This window comes from Orycteropus afer, unplaced genomic scaffold (assembly GCF_000298275.1).
Source record: "Orycteropus afer afer isolate SDZICR_OR568_19922 unplaced genomic scaffold, OryAfe1.0 scaffold00226, whole genome shotgun sequence".
NCBI classification, from domain to species: Eukaryota; Metazoa; Chordata; class Mammalia; order Tubulidentata; family Orycteropodidae; genus Orycteropus; species Orycteropus afer.
The window spans coordinates 1478410-1487315 of record NW_006921813.1 but is presented as its reverse complement, the minus strand read 5'-3'; positions in this window follow the sequence as shown (position 1 = coordinate 1487315).

Genomic DNA, 8906 nt, shown 5'->3' with positions numbered 1-8906 from the left:
CTTTATGTGTTCCATTTCATTTTTGACAACTTCCAATTTTCCTAGATTCATACTTCATACATTCCATGTTCCAATTATTAATGGATGTTTGCATCTGTTTTGGCTCATTTTGAGTTGTGCCACATCAGCCAATGGAGGTCCCCAAAGCTTTGCTTTATCCATATCATTAAGGTCATTTCTACTCTAAGGAGTCAGCTCTTCCCCAGTCAAATTTTGAGTGCCTTCCAACCTGATGGGCTTATCTTCTGGTGTTATGTCAGACAATGTTTCAGGGCTGTTTTTCCACTAATATACCAGACAGTGTTTCACTGGTATTCATAAGGTTTTCACTGGCCAATTCTTTGAGAAGTGGATGGCCCCTTCCTTCTGAGTCTGTCTAAGCCCGGAAGGTCGACTGAAATCTTTCCACCATAGGCTTTTAATTTTCTTTTATTTTGTTATAGCTTTGGCTGGAGTAGCCTTTACTATGCTAAAGAGCAATAATGATATTGCTGTCCTGTTCATAATCTTAAAGGCAATTCCTACAAAATATACAATATAATATAATCATATAATATATGATTTGTTCTTCATCATACTTTATGTGATATGGGGCAGACAAAGGATTATGGTATAGGTTTGCATTTCAACTTGTTTGTAGACACACCATAGCTAATACTCATATCATGACTTTGAAATAGCAAAAATGATTATATTCAGTTCTGAATACTTTTTGTACTAAAAAAATGAAGTGTCTGATGTGCATTTGGTAAACATTAAATACCTCAGATTTCAAAGTGTATCCTTCAGTTATGTGGAAATCTCATTTTTCCAGGAAATTTTATTCTCTGTCAATAATGTGATAGAATAGATTTTAAGGTCAAGTATAATTAGCTTTAAAATGCAGTTTTATTGAGGTCTTTATGAATTTTTTTTTTACAACTTTTTATTGTGATTTGGGTGAAAGTTTACAGAGTAAATTAGATTTCCATTCAAGAGTTCTTATGCATTTTGTTTTTTGACATCGATTGCAATCCCCACAGTGTAACAGCATTCTTTCCACTTCTTCCCTGTGGTCACCATTTCCTTTTAGCCTTGTTTCCTCTCCATTTTTAAGCACTGACCTTTATCCCTGGGCAAATGCTGTCCTTTGCTATTTTTTGTTCTAAAAAGTGTGCACCTCCCTAGTGTTATGGTTCACCGCATAGGTCTGTGTGTTGTTTGGTGGAGAGTAGAGCCCTGGTAGTGAGTTCATTTCCAGGCTTGCACTGTAGATGGTCACTTGCAAGTTTTTAAGATGTCAGTCACCATTCACCAAAGTAGTATGAGGAACGATGTGTTTATGAACTGTATTATACCAACTGACCTTGATGTGTTCCCTGTGACTATGGTCCTGAGTCCGCAGGCCCAGGAACTCACTCACTCAAAGTATTTGGCTGTGGCTCAGGGGTTTTCATAATTTTGCTCCCATTTCCAAAACAACAACAACAACAAAAAAAAAAAACCCAAAAACCTCACTGCCATCGAATTGATTCTGACTCATAGCGACCCCTTTTGGGTTTCCAAGGCAGTCAATTTTTACAGAAGTAGATTGCCCAGTCTTTCTTCTGCAGAGTGGCTGGCGGGTTTGAACTGCCACCTTCTGGTTAGCAGTCAAATGCCTTAGGCACTACGCCGCTAGAACTCCATTAGCTCTATTATATATGTGGACAATTTTACATTACATACAGATATGTATGCAGAAATATTGCCTGCCAAATCTATACATGGTTATGGGTGTGGTCTCATTCAGCTATCCATACCTGGTTATCTTGTCTATCTGCCTATGTATCTATCCATAGATTAACATTTGTTCTCACTGATAATGCAATCTTGTGTATGCAATAATGTTTATCCTTGTGGTCTGTAACTCTTGTGCACCAACCTGTATCTTTCTTTTCCTTGGTGGCATTATGCTGGTGTCCCACTCTTTGTATATTGCCTCTATCTTCACCCAAATTAATGTGTATCTTTTACATCGTTAGTAATTTTTCCTTCCTTCCCTCTCATCCCTGATAAACATCAAAGGTTTTCTTCTGTGTGTAAACCTTTCCTTGACTTTTTTTTAAAAATTGTGCTTTGTGCAAATTTACATAGCAAACTTGTTTTACATTCAACAGTTCATGCACATCTGGTTTCATGGCCCTGATTACTGTTGTCCCCAACTGTAACAAACTCTCTTCCTCTTTCCTCCCCATGACCACCCCTTCCCTGTGTCCCTCTCACGCATGCCTTCTGGTCTGTCCAGCATTCCCTCTGTGAGTGCTATCCCTCTGACATCTCATGGATGTTTGATCCAAGCAGTGCATCTCCCTGGAGTAGGTGGGTGCATCAACCTGGGGTACGTGTTCTGTATGTAGGCCTTTCTATCATTGGGCTGAGAGCCAATCCATGTAAGTGAGTCCATTTCTAGGTTCAAAGGGTAACTGGGGCCATAGTCTTGGAGGTTCCACCAGTGTCTATCTGATCACTAATTCTAGTCATTTTTGTATTTTTGAATTTTGTTCCACATTTTCCCTCCCACTGTATGCAGGATCTCTTGGTCTTTCCTTGAGTTTTTATAATAGTGCACTTATACAATATCTGTCCTTTTCTGATTGACTTATTTCACTCAGCATAATGTCCTCCAAATTCATCCATGTTATGAGGTATTTTGCAGATTCTTCATTGTTCTTTAATGTTACATAATATTTCATTGTGTGTATGTACCATAGTTTGTTTACATTCATCCATAGATGGGCATTTAGGTTTCTATCTCTTTGCTGTTCTGAATAGTGCTAAGGCGAACATGGGTGTGCACATACCTATTTGTGTCCTGGCTGCCACTTAATTAGGATATATATCTAATAGTGGGATTGCTGGATCAAATGATATTTTTATTTCCAACATTTTAAGGAAGTGCCATAACTTTTGCCACAGTGGTTGAAATATTATTTTTCATTTCACATTTTATTACTTTTTTTTTGTTATCAAGTTGTTTCAATTCTTATGTATTTGATTGTTCCCCCCTGATCTTTCTATTTTTGATTTCTAACTTTATAGCAATGGGATCTGAGAAGATGTTTTGTAGTGTTTTCATCTTTTAAAATTTATTGAAGCTTGCTTTGTGGCCTAACATAAGGTCTATTCTGGAGAACAATCCATGTGCACTGGAAAAGAATGTGTATTGTGTTTTTGTTGGGGGGAGTGTTCTGTATGTATCTGTGAGTTCAAGTTGGTTTATTGCTTTGATGAGATCATCTTTTTCTTTGTTCTTTCTAGTTGTTCTGTCCTTCATCAATAGTGGTGTGTTACAGTCTTCTACTACTACTGTAAAATTATCTCTTTCTCTTGTCAGTTCTGTTAATATTTGCTTTATGTATTTTGGGATGTTTTCACTAGATGCCCAGATATTTATTATAATGCTCTCTTGCTTGATTGACCCTTATATCGTTCTATGGTCCTTTGTCTGTTATTAAGGTTATTGCCTTGAAGTCTATTTTATCAGAAAGCAATGTTGCCCCTCTTGCTCTTTTTTGGTTACCATTAACTTGAGACTTTTTTTTTCCTATCATTTGATATTTAATTTATTTTTAGTTTTTAATTATTTTTAATTAATTTTTATTTAATTAATTTTAATTTTAATTAATTTATTTTTATCTTTGTGTATAAGGTAAGTCTCCTGTAGGCATATTTGTGGGTCCTGTTTTCTCATCCATTCTGCCACTCTCTCTTGACCAGTGCATTTAATTCATTCACATTCAGTGTAATTAATGATAAGTATGAATTTACTGCTGTCATTCTTTTGTGTGTGTGTGTGCGTGTGTGTGTGTGGTGTTGATGATTTCTTTGTTCTGAATAATTTTCTGGGCTGGGCTCATTTTGTTATCAGACTTTCTTTTCATTTTCTTGATTAATACTGCTTTTGTGTTTATTAAGTCCTTGTGAGTTGCTTCTTTATGTTAGAAGGCTTATAATTTTCTTTGTAGCTACACTGTAGCTAATTTTTATCTTCCTTAGTTGAAACGATCTGTTCTATATTGTTATCATCATGATTTCTTCTCCATTTGGAAATTCTATAATTATACCATTTATTCCTCTTTTTTGCTTTGTAGTTGTTGTTACAGATTGATCCCTCTGGTTCACTATTTTCAGTCTTATAAGCTTAGTTTAATTTTGAGAATTTTTTTCTGCATTGGTTTCTGGGTAATGTTGTCATGTGCCTTAATCTTAGGTTGTTGTCTTCTGTTGTTGAATTTCTGAACAAAAAGGATTCCCTTAAGCATTTCTTGTAAGGTTGGTAGGGTTTTTACAAAGTTCCTTAACTTATGTTTACCTGGAAATGTCCTAATTTCACTAGCATATTTGAGGGACATTCTTGCCGGATATAAATCTTTGTTGACAATTTTTTCTTGGATTTATAAATGTCAGTTTGTAGCCTTCTTGCCTGTATGGTTTTTGGTGAGAAATCAGAACTTGATCTCATTGGTAGCCCTTTGTATGTAACATTTCATTTTCCTGAAGGTTCTTCCAAGATTCTCTCTTTGCCTTTGGTTTTGTAAAGTCTAATTGTGATATATCTTGGTGCCTTTCTTTTGTGGTGTATCATATATGGCGTTAATTGAGCTTTTTGGATTAATTTCTTTTCATATTTCATGATATTAGGGAAGTTCTCTGCAGCCAAGTCTTCAACAATTTTCTCTGTGTTTTTTTTTTTTTTTGGCCTCCTTCTGTTCCGGGATTTCAATCACACATAGATTATTTCTCTTAACATTATCCTACATAATTCTTAGGCTTTCTTAATTTTTCTTCATTTTATTCCTGCTTTTTCCTTATACAAACTGGTGTCAAGGGATTTGTCTACTAGTTGGCTAATCAATTCTTCATTTCCTCTGATTCTATTCTTTTGTCTTTCAATGTGTTTTCTGTCTCTATAATCTTAGTATTAATCCTCTGGATTTCTAATAGCTGTTTTTGTATGATTTTTAATTGTCTATTTTGTCATTTTATTTTAGTATTATTTCCCTGAATTCTTCCAGTACATTGTCTGTGCTTTTCTTGATTTTTTTTTTTTTTGGTGTAGTTTCCTTGAGAAGTTGGAAAGATATGCATGTGTGTGTGTGTGTATGTGTGTATATATGTGTGTGTGTGAGTATATGGATATATATATATATATATATATAGTTGTTGTTGTCATGTGTCATTGAGTCAGACCTGCCTCATAGTGACCTCTCCTTGGGTTTCCAAGGCAGTATCACTACAGAAGTAGATTGCCCCATCTTCCTTCCAAGGAGTGGCTGGTGGGTTTGAGCCACCAGCCTTCTGGTTAGCAGTCAAGTGTCTTAGGCACTATGCTACCAGAGCTCCTTATGCATACACACACACACACACACATATTTGAATGCCTTATCAAGTAGTTCTAACACCTTTTCTTCTCTGAGACATTTTAGAGTTGATGTTTTTATTTGTAGATTGTGTGTTGTTTTGTTTCACTCTGATTTTTCTTTTGCTTTGCTTTGCTATATCCAGGTAGGTAGGGCAGGCATGCTTCTTTTGTTGCTAGTTTGGCATCACTGGGGTATACCCCACCTGTCTTTGGGTGGTGGAATCACTGGTTGAAATGTGGGTGTGGGTCTCTGTTGGTCATGAAGAGGAGCTGTGAGTAGGATGAGCAAGTATTGCCCACCATCTGTCTTTGAGCCAGTGGTGTAGGAGCAGGTGGTGGCACTCATTCCTTAGTGATAGGTGCTATAGGTATGGTTGATTAATATGGGATTAATGTCTGCCTCTCATTGGATGGGGCTGGGGGAAAAAAAAAGAAAACATAAAAAGATAATAAAGGAAGGATGTATGAGAAGAAAGATTGGTGAAAATAAAAAAGCAGAGGAAGAGAGGGAAAGAAAAACAAGAAAAAATGGGAAGAAGAAAATTTTAAAAAAAGAAATAATAAAAAGAAGAATAGCAGGAAGGCACTGTTGGAGTTATGGTCAGCTTGCAGTGATGGCAGGGGGTGGCTACCATGCTATCCATGGGAGTGTGTGCCTGCAGAGGTGGCAGCAGCCTGCTGTACTTGAGCTCCTTGGACAGAGGGACTGGCCCCTTCTGACAGCATGACCAAAGTGGTGTTGTTTATGTTAGGTGCCGTGGAGTCAGCTCTCACTCATAGCAACCCTATGTACAACAGAACAAAACACTGCCCACTTGTGCACTATCATCACAATCCTTGCTATACCTGAATTCATCATTGCAGCCACTGTGTGAATCCATCTCATTGAGGATCTTCCCCTTTTTCACTGACCGCCCTCTTTACCAAACATGATATCCCTCTCCAGGGAATGATCCCTTCTGACAACATGACCCAAATAGGTAAGACAAAGTCTGGCCATTCTTGCTTCCAAAGAGCATTCAGATAATTTGTCATTCCCAGGGTAGAAGACCATAAGATTATCTGATTCAAAATAGCCAATACAAGTCCTTTTAGCTCACTAATGTCTCAGTTATCAACCTTTATCCATTCCATTTCATTTTTCACAACTTCTAATTTTCCTGGGTTCATATTTCATACATTCCTTGTTCTGGTTATTAATGAATATTTGCATCTGTTCCTTCTCATTTTGACTTGTTCTCCATCAGTAAATGAAGGTCTTGAAAGCTTTACTCCATCCATGTCATTAAGGTTGACTCTACTTTGAGGAGGCAGTTCTTCCCCAGTCATATTTTGAGTGCTTTGCAACCTGAGAGACTCATTTTCCAGCACTATATGAGGCAGTGGAATATTGTTATTTGTAAGGTTTTCAGTGGCCATTTTTTTTTTTCAAAAGTGGATGGCCCCATTCTCCTTCCCAGTCTTTCTTACTCTGGAAGCTCTGATGAAAGGTGTGCACCATAACTTAATAACAGATGATTTTAAGTAGTGAAATTGAACAAAAATATGTTAGTGGTACAAATAAGTTAGAAAATATCAAATTGAAAAAAAAAATCCTATAATAAAATGTTTACATTGTCTAATTCAATTAAAATAATTAAACATTAATCTCAGTAGCAACTTCTGAAAGAAAAAGTTTAGTTTTTAATTAATGGCTTTGTTCATGTATACATTTTACAAGGTATAGCTAGGTCATTGTAGGTACTTATTAAGTAATTTCCTTAACATCAAATAATTTCATCTTCTAGTAACCAAGACCATCAACTACTCATATGCAAGTTCAAATTGAAGGTGAAGACAATTAAAATAAGTCCACAAGAGCCAAAATATAACATTGATTACATTCCTCCTACATTTAGAGACCATCTAAAGAGTAGATTAGATGCACTGAACACCAATGACTGAAAACCAGAGAAACTGTGGGATGACATTAAGAACATCATCTATGAAGAAAGCAAAAGATCATCAAAAAAACATGCAAGGAAGAAAAGACCAAAATGGATGTCAGGAAAGACTCTAAAACTTGTCCTTGAACAGAGAGTAGCTAAGCAAATGGAAGAATCGACAGGATAAAAGAGCTGAACAAAAGATTTCAAAGAGCAGCTTGAGGAAAAAAAGTCAATTATTTTAATGAAATGTGGAAAGACCTGGAGTTAGAAAACCAGAAGGGAAGAACAAGCTCAGCATTTCTCAAACTGAAATAACTGAGGAAAAAAATTAAGCCTCGAATTGCAATACTGAAAGAGTCCATATGGAGTTCCGGTAAGATGGCGGACTAGGCAGAAAGACTGCACAGACCCTCTTCAACAAAGAAAAGGGAACCAATTAACACAGACACAGAAGATAATCTTGGACCACTGAGCCTTAAAGGGAACAATATAGAAGTGGACTAAACCCCAACTAGCAGAAGAATTTGCATGAAAATACCAAAAACAGAGACAGACAGAGCTGTGGTCTGGCAGTGATCCTGAGCAATCCTGACAGCATGGCACAGACAGCTTGGAGATTCCTGAGTGGTGGTAGGACATAAGAATTAATCTAAAAATCAGCCCTGCTAGCCAGGGACTGCACAGAGTTCTGCTCTGGTGACTGGGGAATAAACGGAGAAGGTGAAGAGAAAGGTGGGCTGAGCTCTGGACTTTTGCCGGTCTGGAGGTGCCACCATTTTGAATGTTACAAGCAGCTTGACTATTTTGGATATTTAAAGAGACAGCACTCTCCGAGATTCCAGGGGCTTAAGAAGAGGTTCTGCTATCCAGCAACCCCAAGGACACTCCAGACTGCAAAGGTGCGACGTTCCTCTGGTCACTCTTATACCCAACACCCCCTTGGTGAATGGAGATGCAGCCATCCCCCACTCCCACCCACCTTCTGGGCCCACAGGAACTCCACCACAGTCTCTGTGTGCACAGATGGAGCCTGGGTGCCCTGCCCTGTCCTCCACCGATTTCTTTTTTTTCTTTTTTGCTTTCTTTCTTCTGTGGATTCATTTCCATGTATTTTTCTGTTTTAAAACAACTATTATTATTAATACTTTTGTCCTTTTTACTATTAGTCTTATTCTTCCCCTCCCAGATCGCAGTTTTCAGCTTTCTTTTTCCTGTTCCTGGTTGAATTTTTTTTTAATTTTTTTTCTTTATTTTTAATTTTTTTTCTTTTCCCCCTTTTTTTTTCTGGTTAACCCTGTTCCTTGTTCCTTGTTTATCATTTTGCATTTTTCCCTTTTTTCTTCATTATCATCCTTCTTTACCTTTTTTTTTCCTTAGTGCTCTATCCCCAGATATTTCAGGTTTTCTTGTTTTTTCTTCTTTTTTTTTTTTTTTAGATTACTGTTCCTGTGTGATTACATGGTGTGTTTTTTGTCCAGGTTCTTTTAGTTTTTGATTGTTATTCAATTGTAATTTTTGTTTAACTGAGTGGGAGACAGCAACAGTCCCCATAAGACACAACTACACCCACACCTCCTGCAACTTCACTTACTGAG